This window comes from Glossina fuscipes, unplaced genomic scaffold, assembly GCF_014805625.2.
Source record: "Glossina fuscipes isolate IAEA_lab_2018 unplaced genomic scaffold, Yale_Gfus_2 1, whole genome shotgun sequence".
NCBI classification, from domain to species: Eukaryota; Metazoa; Arthropoda; class Insecta; order Diptera; family Glossinidae; genus Glossina; species Glossina fuscipes.
This window is the reverse complement of record NW_023998415.1, coordinates 33447677-33472115: the sequence shown is the minus strand read 5'-3', so window position 1 is coordinate 33472115 and position 24439 is coordinate 33447677. Positions and strand designations below refer to the sequence as shown.

General features: G+C 33.1%; 1 protein-coding gene across 5 annotated transcripts in view; it reads right to left on the bottom strand.

Annotated features, from left to right (window-relative positions):
* Positions 1-24439, bottom strand: part of LOC119645030 (NAD(+) hydrolase sarm1) — a 102207-nt gene that overhangs the window by 39220 nt on the left and 38548 nt on the right. The window contains exon 1 of one of the 5 annotated variants that reach the window (XM_038044820.1): positions 21761-21964. The exons of the other annotated variants lie outside the window; for them this stretch is intronic. The gene's annotated coding sequence lies outside the window, so the exon portion shown is untranslated. Of the gene's footprint in view, positions 1-21760; positions 21965-24439 lie in introns of those variants that run through there. 5 annotated transcript variants of the gene reach the window in all.

Below are 24439 nucleotides of genomic sequence, written 5' to 3'. Positions count from 1 at the left end.
TGGTAGGTGTCTTTACTAGTTAAATTCGAATTTATCTTCACACCCTTCAATAATTATGCTGATCCTAGTGCTCAACCTTTTTATTTCACAATTAGATAGTGATCTCCTTACTGGATCTATGTGGGCAAAAAGAGAAATTAATTTTGACAGAAACAGTCGACCAAGATAGCAAGTCACTGAATCTCCAGGAGCAGGTATTCTCATACGAATATCTCTTCCTATATCGACAGCCGAATATACAAACGTCTTTAATAGTCTTCTCTGCCCTTATGCTATTATTTATTATCTAAACATTATTGATAATAAAATGGATTTTTTTTATTTTTTTTTTTTTTATTATTATTTTGTTAATTGTTTTTGTTTATTTGAATGGGAATCACATATCGTCCAAAGAAAATCCCACGTTTATTTTATTTATTTATTTATTTTGTTGTTGTTGTTGTTGTTTTTTTTTTTTTTTCATTTTAATAAATATTGACTTATATGTGTGTATGTCATATTGTGTGTGTGCATTTGCACATTACATTTACTTCATATAAATTCTCATGCTAGACAAGTGAGAAATTTATTTGAATTTATGCATACATAAAGATCATTGTACAGACAGACAGATATTATTACTGCACTTACATGAAATATCAAGTGTCACATAAGTTATTTGGCTTCTTTTTTTTTTTTCTTCCCATTTAATTACACATTAAAATGCCCGTCAATATCTTATATAAAATAAGGCACGACTTCTGTATATATATATATATATATATATGAATAGAGATTTTGTAACTTTTTTTGCACACATATATAGGTCGATTATGTAGTCTAAAATATATTGAGCTCAATAATTGAGATGACATAAGTTGATTAAAGCTTAATATTTGTTATTTAGCATAATTTGCACATATATATGTATATGGACATAAAGCATTTATTATTAGCTATCCTTGCAATTGTCTAAAATTTAATAATATATTGAAGAGCGAAACGCTAAAAATGATAAATAAATTAATTTATCGTGTAAGTTAGTTATAACAGTTGGTTTTAAAGTTATTTCTTCTTTACACCGTCCCGTATATAGGAGGCAGTGAACGAATTATGTCGCTGTGTTCTTCATTTTCATTTTATGGGCTTTAAAGTCTTGTACAGTAGCAAAAAGATTTTATAGCATTGACACGAACTTTTTCCTTATTATACATGCTTTTATACTGTACACCGCTTGCGGGAGAAGGGTATATTAAATTTGTGCGGATGTATGTAATTTGCACAAGGACATGAGATAGACCTACATTTTATAATACCGATCAATTAAGAAACGGATTCCTCCCGACTATGCCCTCCCTCTATATTCTTCTGTTCAGCCTACGAATCGCAATTTTGGGGATATTTTGATGAAATTTAGTACAACGACATGTTTTGGCGCAAGGACGAACGCTATTAAATATGGTTCGGATCGGATCAGTTTTTTGACCACTTGCCATACAACGCTCTGTTTTAGAAATTCGCTATATACATAACCGTAGAGCGTTGCAGGATACTTAATAGACGTGGGGCCGTGCCCCACTATAGAGTTCTTACTTGTTAATTATCAATAAATTTAGTACAAAAGTGCAGAAGTAATCGGAAATTGTATGCATGTAAACATAGAATAGTATAGCGAAAGGGTTGAAAAGTTTGAAAGGTTGATCAACTGTTAAATTAATATAATTTTGTTGTTGTTGTTGTTGTTGTTGTTGTTGTCGACCTAATATTAATGTACAGAGTACGAGCGAGCGAAATCAACTAAAAATCTAACGACCGGATAACTACCGGCAAAGTGACTCTCATTAAGATTTTTAACTAAGATTTTCTTGGGTGCTACATATGTAATTCATAAAATAAACAAAAAAAAAAAAAAAAAATTATTATTATTACTATTATTATTATTATTATTATAATTTTAGACTAATGAAATAAATTCTTAGACTAAAAAAAAGACATTGAGCACTAGCAGCTAGCAGCTATCGGCTCTAATATAAATAAATGTACATTAAATAATGAGCTTAGTAGTATTAATTAAAGTAATATATTGAATTTATATTCGGTTCTGAAGCTGATTTTAGAATGTTCAAAATAAAAAAATTAAAATACATAACAAAAAGAGGAAAACTCATCCGCTTTTGGGTTAGAAAAGTATCGATGTAGGTTTTGGTTTTTATGTTCTATATACAGCAACGGATATACGGATATGTTTTTATATATATTTCGTGTTCTTTTTTTTTTCACGCGCGTAAGTTGACATCTTAATGCACACAGACCTGTAGCTAACTGCATACACTCTCAAATATTCATATTCATATGCCTGTTGCTACCTCGTATAAACCGTTTAGTTTAAAGCGTAGTTTCATTCAGATAATGTCAGCCTTTGTTTTCGAAATTTTCTATTTATTATTTTGATTTTAAGTAGATTATGGGTAAAGTTGCTTATGCGTGGGATGTATCTTGTTTCTATTATAAGTTGTTAAATAAAAATCGCACAATATTGAATAAAATTTATTTAATGCCAAACCTTCGGCTAAAAGTTTATTACTTTCAACAACAAAAATGTTCCGGTTTCTATTCTCGCTTTAATAAAATCTTACATTCGCTTTCACATATTAACTTTTTCGCTATTGTGTAATGTGTAGCTTAAGGGCATGCACCTACACATCGTAGAACAGCTGCGTTTCATAATCGGCCACAAATACCCTTGCAATAACCTACGATATTGTAACCTATTGGCCACATAGCAAGTATTGATCTAAAATTTACAAGTCATTCAGAAACTTGACAGTTGAACACACATATGATGTTGTCAAAGTCAAAAATTATTAAACTATCACATCACTCAGTAAGTCTCCGGTCTCATTTACCGTTTTTTTTTTTTACAATTTCTTCATTCAAGCGCACTTATTATGTTATATAATATTCACCATTGATCCTTTGTTCCTTTTCAAGATAGTCGATGCATATTATATACTATACGCATTCCAAAATACGGACCTTTTAACCTTTTCAATCGACTTTTGTCGTTGTTGGTCGCTTTGGACTGGCGGTTGCTGGTCGAAAGTGATGGGCCCATATTTTATACATTGTGACATAACGCATGAAAAAATTCATTTCTATTTCGCCTAAAAATGGTTTCAACATGTTGTTCAAAGCAAACGCGATATCCATTTCGAACATACGCTGCATAGGCTGCCTTTCGACATCTTTAGGGTGTCAGCTATCTAACGCGACTTGATTTGTCCCTCTTTTAAAACGATTTTGTGCGCTTTTTGTGTATTTTTTTAGAGCAATCGCCAAACTCGCGCGACTAGAGCGTTTAGCATCATCGGTTTCCATATGACTTTGTTTGAAATTAACAAACCGCCCACAACTGCAACTTGTAAACTAATTACCAGAACATTATGCAATTTTGACACGTATCGTTTGAAGATTGATACTTCTCAGAAATCATAGTGTTGTCAAATATATTTTTTACCGGGAACTTATTGAGTGATGTGTTAAACTAAACGCTGAATAGTTTCATCCAGACAAAGGGACAAAATTGCTTATTAAATCTTTTTGGTAAATTTATAAATTTTCCTTGATACAATCAATAATAGGTTAGTTAGGTCAGTGAGGGAGCTGTTTGATATACAACGGTAACCGATACCGATTTCGTTAATGATCCATGTTCTGGTTCACACACACATCCAGTACGATTGATTATATTTACGTTGGAGTTTTTAAAGTTCACTGATTACATTTCACTTGCCGTTAAAGGCCGAATCTTTGTTCTATTTCTTCGTCGCTTCTATTTATGATAGATCACTGGAAAGTGTTTTGGAAATCCTTAGGTACAATGCATGTGAAATGACATTGCAATCGAAATCAATCAAAAGATCCCAAATTATTGGGTTGCAGCAATTTGTGTGGAATTGCCCTTTACTTTAACTGGCCAGCGTAGTCTTCATATTTACATGACAAGACATCTATTAACATTTTAAATGTAATAAAAATTTTTATCATTTATTTCAGGTCGATTGTTTTATATGAAGCTCTTATGCGTGTATTTATTTCAGGAAGAAAATGAAAAGAAGGGAGAAATGAATTCTCGGATTTTTTTTTAATTTTGTTTTAAAATTTTATAAGGAACAGAACAGCATTCGTCTGTTTTTATGATTATTTGTAATTTGCGTATAAAAAGCCTTTTTTTTGTTAAATTTTTCACATGCAAATATATGCAAATATTTATCAATATTTATCGAATTGACAATATTTGCACATATATACGTATGTAAGTATTACATACGTGTATTAATGTGAAATATAATATAAAATGTGTTTTCATTATATTTTCGTTTATTTATTTAAAATCTCAACACATACTTAATTCGAGATGAGAGCAAGTATATCCAAATGATATCCAGTGAATATCAGACAGGTAACGTTTGTCCGTATGTCTATCTGTCTGCCTGTCTGTCTATTTGTGTAATCAGATGATTACCCGTTAAGATGACAGCTGTACTTAGTTTATGCGATTTGCCATTGAATTAATGCCGGAATGCAAGCACAAGCATAAGATTAGAGATACTTGTAACGTTAAAAATGTATTTCATAATGAAATAAGTGAGCAATTTATATTCGGCTGTGGTAGAATCTCGCATACCCACCGCCATTCAAATTTTTGGAATTGGATAGAGTTTATCTTTCACCTTTTACTTCACAAAAAGTTATTGTTAAGCAAAATTAATTCACCGCATCGTGACATCCACCATAATTAATTAAGAATTAACGTAATTGGTTTCTCGCATTCTACTCCCCAAGCCTTCTTATTACCCATTCCACCATTTCGCTGGTATTATTAAAAAAAAAAAAATCAAACCGCCAAACATCCTCAACTTTTCGCGCTCTACTCACCAAACCCTTTTATTTGATACCCATATCGCTTATAAAAATTATTATTAAGAAAAAATCAAACCACCAGGTTGTTGTGTCCGCCATATTAATTTCACAATCAAAGCACTTAGCTTTTCGTGGCCTACTCTCCAAACCGTTTTATTTGATACCCATATCGATGGTACTATTAAAAAAAGGTTTAGTGTACGCTCCACTGCGGGCTTCTGCTCTGACCAATTTGGCCCATTTTCAATATTGCAAATATGCATGCAAAAATTTCCAATGTTTCTACCAAATTTAAAGTCGATATTCTTATTTTTGCGACCAGGAGAGTATTAAGAAAACACATAATATCTGTATAACTGTAAACAGGCGGACAGACAAGACTTAATCAATTCCGAGTTTCATGCTGATCAAGAATATATAGGGTCTCCGAAGCTTCCTTCCTTTTGGGATGTTGCAAATATTACGACGTAATGAATATGCCCACCATCCCTCAGTGATGGGTATAAAAATTGCACATGGACATGCATATGCTATATCACGGAACAATGAGGCCCCTATAAAGTGAGAACTTTAAAATTTCAGTTTATTCCTTTTGTTTCATCTTTCTTTTTTCGTGAATATTGATTTAGCTTAGGAAGCTTACTGAAAAAAAAAGGCTATGGTCTTGTATGTGGACCATATTTCATAAGTAACTGAGTAGGTAAGAATCGTGACAACCAAATCAATGTTCGCTCAAATGCGTTGCAGTTTATATATATACATAAGCTGGACTAGGGCTGGCATCTTCCCTTCTGTTTCCTTCTTACTTCTTTTTCATCGTCACTCTATTACACGAATAGGGAACATCCTCTGAGTAATTGATAATGTTAAAAAAAGAAGAAGAAAAAGATGTGCAGGATCTTGCTAATTTTTCATTTTTTTTTTTTTTTTTTATACCCACCATCAACAGATAAGGGGTCTATTCATTTTATCAAAACACGTTGCAATGCCCAAAAACAAACCTCCCCACAAGAAACCCATATTGTGTATATATTCTTGGTTAGCATGAAATTCGGAATCGATTTCAGTATGTCCGTCTGTCCGTCTCTGTAAACATTTTCCTGCCCGCCAAAAATTAAGCTATCCAAATTTGGCAGAAACATTATAAGTTCTTGCTTCTTCTCACGATGCTATTGAGAATGGCCCAAGTCAGTCGAGGGACACGCCCAAAAGTAGCTCGTAGACTTAGAAAATGTCTGTTTTTCAAAAGGAATTAAAAAATGTTTTTTTGCTCATAACTCACGCACACTACAGCGGACAAATGTACATAAATTTAAACGTATAATTCTAAGGGTAATGCTATAATACCAGGACAAAAATGGGAAAAATTGATTACGCCTACCCAATATTATAGCGCATCAAAAAATTCATTTCTTTTTTTTGTTTTTTTTTGTTTTCAATATCTCTATAACCCGCAGAGCTTCAATGTCTTCATAACGCGTAAGCTTCAAAACTCCATAAAGTATATAAATTCTTGATTAGTTTCAAATTTCGAATGCACCTACGCATGCGCCTCTCTAGTCATCTGTCCCTTTGTACAACTGCATACTATTTGTGGTAAACATTCACCCGTTCGCAAAAATGATGCTATCATCTATAAATTTGCAGAGGAAGTTAAAAATGACCTGAACCTTTCAAAGGACACGCCTATAAAGCCTACAAGCATGCGTATCAAATGCTGAGAGCACTTTATTTTCTGTGTCTTTTGCTTGTTAATCATAAACTATAAACACGTACAACACATAAATTTTTTAATTTTTTTCAGCTGAGCCGATTCAATTTTATAGAGTATGGAAATTATTATATATATAGGTCTCACCGTTTTGTTTTAGTAATGTTCAGGATAGTGGTGAAGGGTACAAAAGTTTCGGTCACGAGTGAATGCAAATTTTCTTACTTGTTTCTTTTCTTTGGAGGACTAGTAAAGCAAATCTTATAGCGTCTGTTTGAAATAAGGCATTTAGCTGGCAGATGCAGTTGTAAGACGTAACTTTCCAGCAATAGCTTATTTTTACCATATAACACCATAATCTATGCATTAAGTTATCAAGTTTCGGAGCGCATATCTTGTAAATTTTAGATCGATATGTGTTGCTTTTCGATTTTTTTTTTTCAATTTTGGGCTTCTAAACTTCTAAATGAATCGATTCACAATCTTCGACAAATCAAGAATATATATATATATATACCGTCTAAAGACATGGACATTCAAACGATTGGAATCATTTTTGAACTGAACATGAAATTGATCCTCGGTCATCGGTTTTCGAAAAAATCTTCGTAAGATCGAAAGTTATACAGGAAATTAAGAAAGGTTGTCGATACGCTCCGAGGTGGTTTTAGTTTCTCGTGCATTGTGGACGAGTACCTGAAAAGCTCACGTGCACTTTTTAATGCCATATTCTTAATTGATTAGGGATTGCTTTTGCCAAACTTTAACTTCCTATCTTCATTTTTGCGATTGAGACGATTCATAAAAGTTTTGTAAAGATACCAAAGTGGGTGTGGCCGAAGTAAAGAAAAAAATTTGTAAACTTATGCATTTATATCTAATATTTGAAAACAGTCCGTGTAAAATTGCCGGGTGTAATAAATCTAGTTATACCCTACACCACGCACTTGTCGTACAGGATATATTAGGTTAGTGCGGACCTACGTAACACGCAAAAGAGCTTAAATTAGATCCATCGATCGATTCGCAATCATAATCTGAATTGATCTAGACCTGGCTGTCCATCTGTCCGTCTAATATTTGTCCATATAGGTTTACGTTCGCGTTACAGGTCGCAATTTTTTTAACGCAAGAACTAACGCTATTGCAAATAGTGCGGATTGGACCGCTTTTTCGACCACTCCGCATATAAACCAACGAAAACGAAATAAAACAAAAAAATATGAGAATTTTCAAAGTGTCTCGGCAAAAGTGGCTAAGTAGTAATATTTCGGCGTTCGAAATTGGTATGAAAACTTTGGACCGGCTAGGGCAATTTTAGGACCACCTCCTATATAATGAAAGATAAAGTTCAATTTTTGGTTCCCCTCCTAATAAGGATTTTCACGAAAATTGACACTTTGTAGAGCAGAAAAGTCTAGACTTACGTATGTGGTGATGAAAATTGACCCATAATAGTAATTTCGTACAAAAATAAGAATTGTTTGAGACAATGTGTTGTATGGTATCTAACGGTCGGCCTTGGTCGACTATAGTGCTCTTAGTTGTTTTCAAATATTTTATTTTGACTTTTAAAATATTAATATTTTCTCGTACGATGTTCTTGCCATCAATTCCATTCAACTTTTACATCAATTTACGCTTTGGCAGTCGCTGTGATAAACGTTTTCTGGAAAGCAATTTAAGCACGAGCTAAATGCTTAAAATAAACACTCAAGTCACGATTTACAAAAGACAAGAAGTATGTTTACGCTTTTATATAACAAACGAAACGATTTTAAAAAGAGTTTATACGATCAGTTTCTATACACAATTACTATTGTAATTGGAATTTTTAATTATATGTTCGCCGACATATTTGCTTTTTCTACAAAACACAAAAGAACGATACAATATTTTTATAAAAACATTTCAATCATAGACAACCAAATCAATAAATTACATATTAATTATAATTTAATAATTAAGAAATATTACACAAAAAAACACAAGTATGATAGTCGCGTTAGAGCGGCTCGTTTAAAAAAGCCAAAGCATTTCGAAACAAAAGTGCGGCAATCTTGATCGCTTCATCATATAACAGTTAGAGGTAGCTTTTGCAGTCCTTATATATATATATATATATATCCATATATATTTATGATAGAGAATAGAAGAGAATATAATTGATATGAGATCAGTTTACTTGGGTAGTAGTGACCAATAGTAGCAATAATGGAGTTTCCTTTCCAAGTTTCTCTTAGACTACTTATTATACAGAGTATATTCATTTCTTGCGAATTCAGTTAAAATGGTTTTCCAAATCGATTCTACTCCTCCTACTCTTTCCAAATTATTCAAATACTTTTAATAAGATTTCGCACATTAGTGTGCTTTTAGCCCCAAGGCAAACGCTATCGAAAACGATTTTTAGAGCAACATCCCTTATACCCACCTATTTACACATTGCAAAATTATTATCGTCGGGCATAGTTGACCATTAAATACCTTACAACGCTTTACCTGATGCACTATTTCTTTCGCCTCCTTCTCTTCTTCCATTTCTTTTGCCTTGATCTGATGTCATCCAAGTTTAGTAAAATGAATCTTTATGTTAGCAAAGATCTTATTACTATTCATCAATTAAAAATTTGACCTTTTTGTCATATAACAGCTTGATCTTTAAAACTTGGACGCTTAGTACTGCGAACTTTTATGCCAAATTATTTTTATGGATGAATTTGCATTATAAAGCATTAAAAATTGAATTTCTTTCCTTGAGAATGATCGTATGCGAGATGAGTCTAAACATCGTTGCATTTGATCCATACTTTTTACATTAATTTGTTTAATCAAAATACAATTACTTGGCGATTTTTGTCAAGAAATTTCGGATAAGTTAATCAATCGAATTTATTTTCGAATCAAATAGGCGGACGTTTTTGGCAAACACCTGGTTAGCAATTATTTCGAAAAATCATCATGGGATCGAATGTTATAGAGGGAAAGAATGAAACAATTTTCAGTGTATTTTCGAGATTGTCTCAGTTCCTTCTGAGAGAGACTATTGTGGGCGTGAGTGCGGCCATATAACAAGCATGTGTTAAATCTGGGTTTCCCAATCGATTTGCGAATGTTTTGACCATTGATTTATACGCCAAATGGCGATAGTTAGTAGTGTTAAAATGATTGGACGAATTTCTAGTTTTAATTGATTCGGGGCCCAAAAGTTGGAGGAAAACATTTGCGATCAACATTTCTTGGAATTTTGTTTCGAGCAATGCTGATTTAGTGCGATTTCAGCCGAATGCCAATGCATTCTCGGCCGTATACATATATACTTTTAGTTTAAGCTTTTTAAGTAAAAAAAAATCCCGATACTTCTTTGACAATATGAATGAATGTACAGTTTAAGCTTTTTAAGCAGAATATTATTATTATTATTATTATTATTATAAATTTAACCAGAGAATAAATTTTAAGACTAAAGTCTTAGGGTACTAGCATCTAAGGCTTTCGGCTTTTATTAAAACCTGTACCTGCGATTTGAGCCCGCGATCATTGAAATTGCTAGTCGAGACTCTTGCCTGCTCGGCCACGCAGGCGGATTAATTCCGAATCCCGATATTTTCTTTACAATACATCTATAGTCCAACCTTTCTCAGTAGAGAAAATCTCGTTACTTTCCTTATAGTATCCGTGTATACTTTTAGCTTAAGCTTTCTTAATAGAAAAGATCTCGATATTTTTTTGACAATGTACATTTATAGTTTAAGCTTTTCAAGTAGAATAGTCCCGATACTTTCTTGACGGTACACGTGTACACTTCCAGTTTTAATTTTCTAAGTAGAAGAAATCACGATACTCTTTTGACAATTGACAAGCATTCCCGATAATTCCTTAACAGGGTATTTATATACCTTTAGCGTAAGCTTTTGAAGTGGAATAATCACGATACTTAACTGACAATATACATATATATTTCTAGTTGAAATGTTTCCTTTTTTTTTTCAATTAACATTTTAAGATAAAGTCCTCCTCCATCGCCCGAAAACTCACATTAATTGCCTTTAAGCAGTTTCTCTCAAATGAATTCGAAGCATATCGTATACGTTACGAATGCATTAACAATGATGATATGCCATTAACATGTAACTGATTGGCTATGTAAACATTTACCTGTAATTTTTTTTTTTGAAAGCTAAAAATACTTTTGCATTTTTCAAATAAATTAATGCCTTAATAAAAAATACAAAAGTACAAAAAAAAAAAAAAAAAAAAAGGAAGAAGTAAACAAGTAAAAACGGCAACAACAGCTTTACTAAGTAAATGTGAAAGCATTTCCGTTTTGGCAAGCAGCACATTAGGTCTTTCGAGGTCTGTGCCTGTGACTACTTGTATATTATTGTGCGCATTCCAATACATTTTGCCTATAAATTTAATTGTTTAATAAGTAGAAAAACTTATATTTTGTTTTTCACATCTTGCATATGTAAATTGAATCAATTACAAATTACAATAATAATTAATTATTATAAAAACTTGCATCTATATATATATATATATATCATATATAATACGGCAACATTTATTGAATCTATCTTTTTTGAAAACTTGCATAAAAAAAATTCTTATCGTATAAAATGGAAATTTGTTCATTTGTTTCAAGACAGAAAACGAAAAAACATTTTTAAGAGCTTGTGCTATGCTATGCACAGCCGGCGATCAATCCGAAATGTTGACTGATTCGTTTGTTCTTTTTCTTTAGAACACAAACAAAGAAGAGAAAGAAGAAGAAAACCATTTTCTCGCCCAAAGAAAATCTATTTTCAAGGAAATTTTTATATCCTTCTCGCGGATGAGTACACACGTATATTAGATTTCTCTTCAAGTTTGCAACATCCAAAGGACGAATCGTTTGCGTGTCCATTGAAGCATAAGATTTCCAAATGTTTCAACAACGGTCTAACTACCGTTTATCTGGCTTCTTGTATATGACTGTGCGTTTGGATGCACTGCACACATAGCCGAAAAATTCAGATAGAAAACAATTGAAGCTTGAATGAATTGTGGTCATATAGGACGTACGGGTTAAATGTGAAATTGTTACGTGTGTACTTGGAATCAGGTTAAAAGCTGTTTTTCGTTCTTTGTTGTTAAGCGGCGGATAGATAACCAAGACTCAACCTAAAACGACTAAAGGTGTGTTGTTAGTTTAAACTATATTTTAGCGATAGAAGCGATAATAAATGTTTTTTTTTTTTTTTTTTTTTTTTTTGTTTGATTTAAACATAAAAATAAATTAAAAAATATAAAAAGGTTTTTTTTTTTTTTAAAATTTTTTTTTTCAAAAAACCCAAAAAAAATTTTTTTTTTTTTTTTTTTTTTTTTTTGCTATCATTGACGCTTACAGATCATTTAACAATTGTCATATGTGTGCTGCTGGTGTTTCAATTTGTTTGTTACAACACGCTATTGCCAGACAATTAAAGCAAAACAAATCGCTTTTCTTCTATGCAAGTAGCGGTTGCTGTTATTATTATTATTATTATTGTTGTTGTTGTTGTTTGTAATTATAGTCTTTCTTTTAAAAACAAAAACACATGTTAAGAGATTACACTGAACGTGCCCAACTAAGCGTGAAAAGAACAAATTTTATACGAATTTAAAGGTTATTCAAATAATTACAGGTAAAGTGAATTGCACATGAACTTGACTAATGAATGAAAGGCATTGCGAATCGCGGCAGTAGTACTAAATGTGAATGCATTTGTGTATGTCATATAAAGCAAATAATTGTTGTTTAACCCATTCAAGATCGATTGCATTCTGGATGCAATGTGTATGCAATGATAGTGAGTAACGTAATCGTCGAATTAAGATTTATTGTACCCATTACCGAACGATGAGGGATATATTCATTTTGTCAAAACGTTTGCAACACCCAGAAGGAAGCATCAGAGACCCCACAAAATGTACACATTCTTGATCAGCATCAGATCATAAATAGATATAAGCATGTGCGCCTGTCTGTCTGTCCTTCGGTCTGGTTGCACAACTTTATAGCATTTGCGGTAAATATTTTTCGGTTAAAGAAACTGAAGGTATCATCTGCAAATTTGCAAAAGGCTTTGGAATTGAGCTAAACATTTCAAAGGATATGCCTACGACAAAAACTTTTATTTCGAGGTCGGAAAAAATCAGCTGCGTCCACTCCATATTATGAGAGCGTGAAAATTTAGTTTTTTTCAGTTTTTTTTTTTTTTTTTTTTTGAGGTAAACAGTGATGGGCATAAAACATTCGATCCCTACTGAATTTAATTTACTTACTTGTTTTGAATTAAAAATATCTGTAAAGTGTTGAGAAAAGGGGGAAATTTGACATTGCTTTTAATTTAATCTCTAAAATGGTAGATTCTACGGCAGGAGCATCAGGAAGAATGATGCTTTCATTCTTTGCAAGAAATTGAAAGAAAAACCAAAATTTTGCTATTATGGGCAGGGATAGTGATTTGGAAAGGCGGGAAAACATGAATGTGAGTATCGAACTTTGAGATAATAAATCATCACTTACCGGAAATTTTATCAAGAATTAAAAATAGGAAAGATTTCTCGACGATACTACAAAGAGCTTGTCCAGCTTGTCCGTCGGTAATCCAGGGTTATATTTGGGAGAATGTTTCAAGCGCTATCATCAATCAAACGATATATAATTACGTTATGATTTCATTGGGTTTTCACCATTCCTTAAAACTTTTCTTTGTATTACATTTTGCTCTTCAGTATTGTAGGCAAAATAACGATTTTATTTTATCTAATAATTTTTGATAGAAACGTTTGTCAATTATAATGAAAAATTCCTTTTTGGGGATACGAGTGTGAAAAAATTCGCCGTCTCGAATGGGTTAAGAAAAAGTTTCACCTGAAATGAGATTTTTCAAACCCAATATTTGCCGGTTTCTTTTGCTCTGTATTCAAAATGGCTCCCAAATTTACAAATTTTATTCAAAAAAGCTTCAAGGTAATGCACAAGAAGAAGTAAAGGTAGAGAAAACATAAGATTTCTGTCATACAAACTAACAGTGCTGGGTGGGGGAAGCAGACACATATACTTTCCGCGTATTTATGTCGTACTTAACATGAAATAAGCGTACAACACATTAAAAAACATAATAAAATTGTCAATTGTCAAAGACAACGTTAGAAAGATAATTGTCTTCTGTTCTTCTTGCTCACATCGGCTTCTCTCAGTTTTAATCCGTAGAGAAAAAAAAAACCCTTTAAAATCAAACTTTGTTGTTCTACAAAATCGTGAATTCCATAGATGAACGTGAAGGCGGAGACACAGTCAAACACAACCAAACGCACATCGATCTAAACAAACATTTAATCGTAGTTAATACTCCCCTATTAACGCAAAAATGTTCAAACTTAAACTTACGCTCACTCTTTTCTTTACCTTACGTATAAATTACTATATCGAAATTGTTACAGGATGTCCTTTCCATTCATGCATACTCTTACAATGGAAGTTTCTTAAAATTCTCTATTGAAGATTACCTTAGGTATAAGGAAATGGTACCACGACGGTTCCAAATTGGAAAATGGCAAAATTGGGAAGGCGCCTGTGGTCCGAGATTTCACAAGGCTCTATCATTGCGATATAGTCCCTGCGTATTCCAAGCAGAAGACTACGCAATCGCCACATGTGCCTCTGAATGCTTAAGAAGGCAGCGAAGGAGAAAGCGGATCTGCATCTATTTTGACAGTCAAGCCACCTTAAAGTCCTTAAAAGTGTAAATGATGACATCTAGGCTTTCCTTGGTATGCCTCCGAACACTGAATGAGTTAGACAGGCGCATAGACGTGCACCTAATACGGGTGCCTGGCCATTCGGGTGTTGAGGGCAACGGTAGGGCCAATTGTCTAGCCAACAGCAGAGCCTGGGGGACCATAATAGGTCCTGAGCCTTTTTGTGGCATACCAAGAAGCCATATAAAATGACTGGCATCGCAAAGCTTATAGGAAATATCGGATTAGCATTGGAGGCAATGCCCAGGACAATAGTAAGCAAAAAGAATTATAAAACCTGCCGGTATGACACATAAACGACTGGAATTAAGAAGAAGAGACTTACGTTTAGTCACGGACTTCTATATGGGTCATAATTCCTTCAGATATCAAAGACATAGGTATGTCTGATACCGATTCATGCAGATTTTGCCAAGGGACGAGTAAGGCATCCCATCATAAAATATGTGAATGTTATGCCGTCTGAAGAATCAAACGCAATATGTTTGACGCGGTATGGCGCTTCGATCCAAAAAATGTGGCTAAAAGTGGATGACTAGACGCTTGGAAGAATACAATACAATGCATTGTAGGTTCCGGCGCGGTTTGCCCACGCAATTAATAATAACCCCATCTACCTATTCAAAGTTATTAAGTAAGTTGAATCACTAGCACGTTGGAAGGGCATTCGCTCAATCTCTCCCCAAATCTTAAAGAAACTGATCGAAAGCGTTAATGCCTTGAAGGAAAGATAACATTAGTTTCTTTAAGCAAAGATTAATTATCCTGGATAATCTGCAGGTACATTAACCGAGAGAACAATAAAATACTGAAAAATGCCAGTTGGCATCTCCCTCATACAGACGGTCATAAATCTGACCTGCCTATGCCGTAGTGGACGCTTCATGGCAAGTACTATTTAATCACTAAAGTGGTTTAGTTTTCACAACCGAGGCCAGGACTATCCTTCAATCTGTTATTGTGACCGGTATTCTGCGTTGAAAGCTATCCCGAGAGTCCGAGCTGGACCCCAGTTAACAAATTAAGAAATTTTATTACAACATGCGGTGATAAAATTTAAATTCTTTGGATACTTTGTTATATCAGTTTATTGGGAAATGAGCGAGCTGATCCAGTGGCGAGGTCTGCTGCCTCTGCACTCTTTAATTGTGGACGGACGATATCATGAAAAAGATGGTTATTCAAAGATACATTGGACGGAAAGTTAAAGAGAAAATTATGGAATCAAATCGGCAATACTATCATCGGCACACTACTCCTCTATTAACCCATCAGTATTAAACAATAAATATTGACACCAATGCATTCTAAAGAAGTCTTCTTTCTCCCCCAATTTGCAATTGCGGATAAATTTTTACACTAAAGCACATTCTTTATGGCCGCGAAAAATTTTCTTTTATTAATAGAATCGCACGCAGGCAAACTAATCCTATGGATATTCCGAAATCAGCTACGGAGCCCAATATCAATTTAATAAATTACTTCGTGAAAGGTCCTCAGAGTCAATATCTAAATTGACAGCCTGTGCTGCGATGGCTCAAGTTGTTTTTTATTTTTAGTTTAAGAATTTATTTCCTTAGTCAAAAAAATTATAATAATAATGACGAGATTATTTGTTATGGATTTTTAGATACTCTCGAGGTGTTTGTAGTCAAGAATTTCATTTTCAAACTTGATCTGATACGATTAAGTAAATGGACGAATTGAGTTCTTTTTTTTTGTCTTTTTTTTATCCAATTTGATTGGATTTGTTTTTCAGTCACTCTTTCAGTTGCCATGCTGTCTATCAGACTCTTATCTGTCTGCATGTGATGACAAAATATTTTTATTAACTTTGCTGCCAAAATGACTTTCCTTGGTTTTATTATATAAAAAAAAAAATACAAAAAAAAAAAAAATTTAGGAAAAAAAAAATAAATTTTACAGATTTTCATTTTCATTTCTGTTTTTTTTTCTTTCTTATTCTTGATTTTTTGTTTTTTCAATTTTTGATGTATTTTTTTTGTTTTTATTGTTTTTTGCTTTTACAGCGAATAACTGGCCTTTAGCCAAAATGTATTTAATTTTCGTTGAAAACAGTTCCCATGCCGTGCAGGTAATTTTCCTCAATTAATCATATTAATATTTATTATTTAGGAAAAGAATATAAATTCACAACAAATAATCAAAAGAGAAAGAATATAAAAATATATAAAAAAAAAAAAAACAATTCGAAAATCATTAACAATTAAAACAAAAACATTAAATATTTCATATGGAATTGAAATATTTTTCTATTTCTTGTTTGCACTCCTCCCACACAAAAAGCTGCGAACATACTGGATTTATCCTTTGATTTGTAAATAAATCCATAAATGTACACCGGAACACGCCTAGTTTGAAATTAATTCACTGATGTCCCTTCATTTGCCTATTTGTCATTACTGAAGTACTCGAGGTCGCAAAAAATGCAGATAGTAAACGAAAACTTAACATCCATTGGCACTGGATAGTTGTAATTGCAATTGGAAATGATCTCAGAACAGATGAAAAATTATAATTGGCAAATTTGAAATAGACCTTTGTGGAAAAGTCGATATAAATAAGAAACGAAATTTCCATAAGCAAAATACTGAAACTTTCAATTCATAGCAGATATCGGTCCAAGTGGGAGATTCATAATTAACAAGAAGAATCTTCTTTTTTTTTTTACCCATTGACCAATGACTTATGAGTTAAGTTACCACAGCGACTTTTATAACTACTGTGAAGACATGAGTTATACATATATACGACTTTCTCTTCATATCCTACACCATTTGTGGTACAAGGGTATATTCCCTTGATGCGGATGTACGCAACTCCCGGGATTATTTGAAGTAGAAGTCCACTTTTTATAATACCGGTCGATTCGGAATCATTTTATAAACCGATCTAAGCTTGTCTGTCCGTCTGTCCGCTCGAACTCTGTCCGCTTTGTATGTTTCTCTGTTTACCCTATAGGTCATAATTTTCGAGATATTCAGATGAAATATGGTACACCGATTTGCTTGGGCCCGAGAACGAGCGTTATGAAAAATGATTCGCTTCGGCCCACTTTTCAATCACTTCCAATATAGCCCTTTTTTTTTTAAATTGATGATATGATTAACTGTATTAACCGAAGCGGTTTAGGATATTTAATGGATCAGAGACTTGTTTTTTAAATTAATTTTTTATTTCCATAGCACAGAAGAACAGAAGAATGATTAATATATAGAAGACGACCGTAATATTATCAAACTATGTTAGGTTAAGTTAACCATAGAATTGTCGACGTTTTGTTTATGCTTTTTATTTCTAGCAAAGTGAGGCATAGCCACGATCAAAAAAAAAATTAAGAAAGGTCGTGAATATTTGTCAAATACAACTTTTACGAAAGTCCAGTGAAGCAATTTGGAAAAAAATATCTAATAAGGATAATGTTTCCTTATCTTTGATTATAAGCAACGATCGCGAGGCGCGTCAAGACCGTCTACACGACTCGATACGAAAATGGCCTCGATCACTTTACCAATAGGCCCTCTCCACAATTGATGTGATTATAAAAGGACATCTCATCTCATGAATTTGTTCATTATGATGAGCAAATTTTAAGGATTTATAGTAGGAAGTAAACAGCAAACAGACTTATTATTATATTCTTCTTTTTTGTACTCTCCCAGAATGAAATCTGGGGTGGGGGGAGGTGTGTGGCGTTATAGCTACGAACATACACCAAGCCTACTTTAATCATGGTCTACCGTACCGGGAATTAAACCCCGATATGAAAAAGTGATAGCCGTGTTATGATCATTTCAATTGGATTTTCCCATGTGTGAAAAACGGTACATGGGACATGGAACATATTGATAAGCAACTTAACGTTGAACGTATTAACGATAGACGTATTAGCAAATCGACCAGATGCAGCTGATCCTGACGAATAATAAATGATAAAAAATTTTCGGAAAAAATTTCCAAGCGATCGTAATTTATACAAAAAAATTGAAGAGAAAAATTATTACATTTTTTCCAAGATTACTTCACTTTCGTTTTTTTTTTGGTCGCGTAATAATGACATATGGCAATCATTTTGTAATCTTCCCTTCGCGAATTGATTACAGAATGCGTTTGACAAAGTTTCGCGCAGAAAAGAGTTGATTGTAGGAGCTTCTAAAGTCACCTTCATACGTAGATAAAAGTCATCAAAAATTCGTTCGCTTCTCTCGGTAATTGAAACGCATCAAATTAACGTACGCGGAAGTTCTAGTGCTAAACTAGCACGTAACTCACCTTTTTTTTTAAATTCAAACAAGTAAAAGCGCTATAGTAAATACCTTATACCACCTTAAAGTTATTCATATAACAACTATCCAAAATAAGGCCTTATATGGTGAACGGTCGAAAAAATGCTCCAATTCGAACCATTTTTAATAACGTCCGTCCTCGGGCGAACACGCATCGGCGTATCATATTTCATCAAAATATCTCGAAAATTGCGACCGGTAGGTCGAATAAAAGAATACAAGACGGATGGACGGACGTACAGCTTTTTGTCGATTTAGAAAATGATTCTGTATCTCTCTCTCTCAGTGTAATATCCATCCTTCCATCCTTAATATACTCTTACAACATAGCTGGTGTAAGCTATAATTAGTTAAGATCTGAATATGAATTAAGCTCATCTTAATTACTACTACCCAAGGATGAGGGATATATTTATTTTGTTAAAACTTTTGCGACGCCTAGAAGGAAACTTCAGGGACCTTAAAAAGTATATATATTCTTGATTACCATCAAATTCTAAATCGATGTAAGCATGTATGTCTGTCCGTCTATGTAATGTCTGATATAAACATTCTTCTGGCCGCAAAAGTGAAGCTATCCATGTCAAATTTGGCAGAAATATTGGAAGTTCTTGTACGCAAGTTGGCATTGAAAGTGGACCAAATCGGTCGAGGGAGACGAACGAAGCGTCACGTAAAGTGAAAATGCATCCGTTTTCCAAAAGGAATAAAAAATCGGTGTTCGCTTCTCATAAACTGTAGCAGATAAATGTACAAAAATATGAATACGTATTCTATAGACAATACTGTAGTACCTATACAAAAATGGGAAAAATTGATTACGCCTGCCCAGTATTATAGTGTATCAAAGTTTCAGTTTTTTTTCAATACCTGCATAAGGCGCAGAAATAAGTTTCAAAAATCCCATAAAAGATATAAATTTTTGGCCAGTTTCAAATTGGGAACGCACCTAAACCTGTCCATCTGTTCGTTCGTCTATCTGTTTGTTTGCCGCGCATGCACTTTCAATGTTTTTGTCTTTTTTAGGATAACGATGGTGGGTATAAAAGATTCGGTCACGACCGAACATAATTGTCTCCCTTGTTATTGTTATCACGGTTATGCTTAAGGAACAGCTAAACTGGCTAAACTTCGGCGCATATTTAGCAAAAAGCGAATAAGTTGTTAAGCATTTTTCGCATCGCAAGCTCATGATTTTTTTGCAAAGCTTTGAAAAATAACGTAAGTCGGCTTAAGGCTTCGTCCATTGCTACTTGTGTAAAAATGGTTTTTGATTTTGTCCACTTAAGGGACTGTAAATTTTTCGATTTTTTCAGAACGATGTATGCATATATTTTTTTTAAGGTAATAGAGGCTTTGAACCTTCTAGAATAGGTAGAAAAGATGTCATTATCCGATTAAAAATTTTTCCTCGAAATTTTTGGGCTTTTCGTAAGCAAAAAATATTGGACATAGCGTCTGACAATACTGTATGCAATTTTAATGACGCTATGACTGGTGTTGGACTGGTGAATGGTGTTCTAAAAATCAATAAAGTCTTGAAAATGGATATTGATATCCAATCAGAAAACTTTTGCTTTAAAGCCGGCACTAACTGGGTGAAAAAGTTGCGGTTTCTTCGTAGAGGTGCCGCAAAGCAGACGAATTGTAGCATAAAATCTTCGAGAAAAAAAAAAGAGACGGAATATTTGAACTTAGAAGAGGCAGTTTTATGGATCCGGAATCGTAGAAAAATAACAAAAAATGTATTATGAAAAAAATGACTTGTGTATATCAAATGCGAAAACTTTAAATGCGTATATCTCGAAACACAGTTTTTCAAATTGGCAAGCAACATAACTGAAATAGTTTTCAAATTTTTTTTTTCAACTCCAAAGAACATTTGTTAAGTTAGGTTAAACGCTGTTGATTCAGAAACGAGTGCTGTGCACTTTTTCACGCAAACACTCGCCGCTTACATAAAAATCAATATTTTCAAAAACCCCTACGTATTTCACTAGCTATAGGAATGTAAATTATATGATTTTTTTTTCTCTCCTAATTCAAATTTGGACCAGCTTATGGCAGAATGTTTGCCGAGTTTTTAAAAGATATTTTTTTCTAACACGTAATGGTCTTGAAATATTATTATGGTGCTACCCTTCCTTCCATTAAACAAAATTGTTAGTAGTTTTCTACTCTGGTATACCCCGTTGAGCGGTGAAGAAAAATTTTATTTAAAATGGCCCCGATCGTATCTTGCTTTCCCGTAAGTGGGCAAACTTGTGTGGATGTGGGTGTAGCAGTTCTCCAGTCAAGTCGGAAATAAGTATTATTGTATCTCTTAAGGCATATGCATTCACGAATCACATAAGATGTGAAATCGTCCCTTCCGCGACCGTCCCTTTTTTCACTTTTTTTTTACCTGCTTTCTTGGTAGGGAAAATAAAAATACGTTTTCACTCGTGCTTATTTAATTCCGGAAAGGAATTAAATAAGCAAAAAACACGCTCAGCTTTCATACGTATCTCGGCAATCGTTAAGAAGGACATCTACAAAATGAATAATAATTTGGGAAGCCTGACTTGACCAATTAGCTATTCATAATCCCAATTGATAATCTGGGACAACTGTTATTGCACAATATTTTTTTTTTTTCAATTTTTTGTATGCAATTTCTTCAGTCAGTTGAGTTGAGTTAGATTTCCAAGGTTAATTTTAGGAATGATGGCCTTTCAATATATCCCTGTGTTATATAAGTAATAAAAGCTATACTATGTTTATGCTTATGTGTCATTGATTATTGAAAAAATTGCCGTGCATGTTAGGGAACTGCTTGGACTTAGATGACGGGCATGTCGAGGCAATGAAGTTATTTCACTTCTTTTTTTTCTTTTTTTTTTTGTTCTGCAAAACATATTTCTTTTTACAAATTTTCAGATCAATGGCTTTTCTTTGCGAGATGAAAAGAATGACATTTTTATTTAATGCTTTCACTTTTTATTGTATTTTTATTTATTTATTTTTTTTTTAATTTTTAATTTTTTATTTATATTTTCAACATTTTCACCTTTTTCGAAATTTTTTTTGAATAGCTGCTTAGAAGAAAATGTTTTTACGAAACACCATCCAATTGCTATGATTGTCTTTTCTCATAGCGCTATGTATGCCTGCGAACACAAACAAACGATTCTTTGTAAGAAAAATTAAGTTACACACCACAAACATATACACAATAAAAAATAAAAAAAATAAAAAACAAGCAAACACAACAATTATATACGAAATGCGGTGAATTAATTTTGTTTGTTTTTGTTTTTTATTCAATATAAACAATTGGCTCCTTTAATTCGAACATTCACATTACATCCATAATACACGTATATCCGTAATACAACATTTCGTTATAAAAGCATTCGGCAAACTAAGCAAAATTCAAAGTTAAATCTCTCAAGCTTACGAAACTGGCGAAAAATAAATAAAATCAAATATTGTTGTTTTTATAAATGCTTCGATTTCTGAGAGAAATATCTTTTTTTTTTTGGTGGGGGGGGGGGGGGGGCCGCCGATATAAATATTTGCAGTTAAAAAATGTAGCGGGACAGATGCAAACGTACTTACAATTCTTACATTCCTACGTTCTATAGTTTATTGTTAGTTCTCAAAACTACAGATAGATTTATTGAGTTGCTTTACTTTTAATGTCTCTTACGTGTTTTCGTTTGTTCGTTTAATGAAAGCAACAGCAACAACAAAAATCGCTTAATAAATCGATTTCTCTTTTCTGGTTTGAATTGCGATAAGAATTATGCGATTTTCATACACGACCTTACATATTAGTTTGTTGCTTTTCTTTTTTTTTTTTTCGTTTGATAAACAGTTTCAACCATAGTCTGGACGTCTACGTCTTACACGGTAATTAAATGCTAATTAACATATCAAATATGTTGTGGTTTCAGAAAATTAGCCATAAGTATATAATCGGAAAGATGTTCGGAATATTCGTTTAATGCGAAACAAAAAAGACTTGCCTAAGAATTTACTTAGAAGTCATTAGATACGAATATGGAAAAACACTTTCTATAATTTTCTGCCTATTAACATGGCCTAAGCACAGGGTTGGAATATTGAACTGTGAACCACAGCATTGTTGAGTTGAGTGAGCAAAAAAAAAAAAAAAAAAAAAATCAAAACACAATAACGGAGTCTTTCAACTAATAAACGCAACCCGTCTGTAATCCTTCTTCCCTATTAATAAAAAAAAAAAAAATACCGAAACAGATGCCGGCTTTGAAATGCCTGACATATTTCAAGTTTCAAATATTTTCAAATTGTTTGAATATCACTGTTACAATGAGCACATGCTATAAAACGTAACGTAAGAATTGTATGTGTGTAAAAATGCAAAAATCAAAGATAACTGCATTTGCTTTCCTAATGCGAAGGGTTGCAGCACGAATCTGAAAAATATTTTTTTTTTTTCTTTGTTTCATTTATTACATTCGCCACAGTATGATATATTCATAAAGGCATATTCATTCAAGGTATATTCATTTGGATTTCTTCCAAAAGGAAGCGCCAGATATACTCTAAAGTATACATACGCTTGATCAGCGTGAAATTCCGAGTTGATTAAGCCCTGTTTATCCGCCTGTGCGGATAACACACATACATCATTTGCTCGAGGCGAAAAGGATTCAGTTGTCATTTTCGTGGAATAAAAACGATTAGGTGTGTTTGTTGCTGTATATTGAGCGCTCGCTGAAGGCATATTGTTTGGTAAATATATTTCTATAAGCGCTATGAATAGCTTTTCTAATTTTGTAAATAAAAACTTACGATATTCATAATCTAATGATATAAAACCTAATTTAAAGGATATTAGGAAGATAACGAGAAATAATAATATTGTGGACCATGGCCTTCCATTAGATACCCTACACCACTTCGCTTAATGCCGTTATTCATATTACTATGACTACTCAGCGTAAGGCTTCATATGAGAAGCGGTCGAAAGAGCGGTCCGATCCGAATTATTTCCAAAGCACGTTCATGCTTAGAGCAAAACATGTCTGCGTACTAGATCTAATCAAAATATCTTAAAATCCTGATTGAATACAAGAGGGACAGATCCACACGCGGATAAATGAATAATCTAACTCAAGTCCTTCACGGTGTCATATACATCCGCACAAACTTAACGTACTCTTGTACCACAGGTGGCGTAAGATATAAAAATATTTGAAAAGCGTATAAAGTGTAAGAACAAAATTTTTTTATAGTTTCCTTTTTAACAGAACAAAAAAAAAAAAAAAAAAAAAACAAAGAAAAATACAAGTAAAGCAAAAATAATTCGCTCTAAATATTTCATATGTATCTAAGTGATCATAATAGAACGACGAGTGACGAGAGGTCAAATATTTATTACCATATTAATAACATAAAATGAAAACATATGTCAAAATGAAATTTTGTATCTTTCAAATTACAGAGCAGAGAGCAATTTTCAATTTTGATCGAAATTTTTCAATTTGTATTGCGTAAAATTGAAATATGAAAAAATATATTTTTCTGTGAATCTATTTTTCACTTAATAAAATATCCCACTCCCACTCTCACTCTCTCTCTCTCTCTCTCTCTTAATAAAGAGCGTTTTTTTGCACACGCACACCACTTTGCATACAAGCTTAGAAACACGAAATCAAAGCTCTTATTATGTTCACAAACGAAGCGGTCAGAGCTTTGGTAA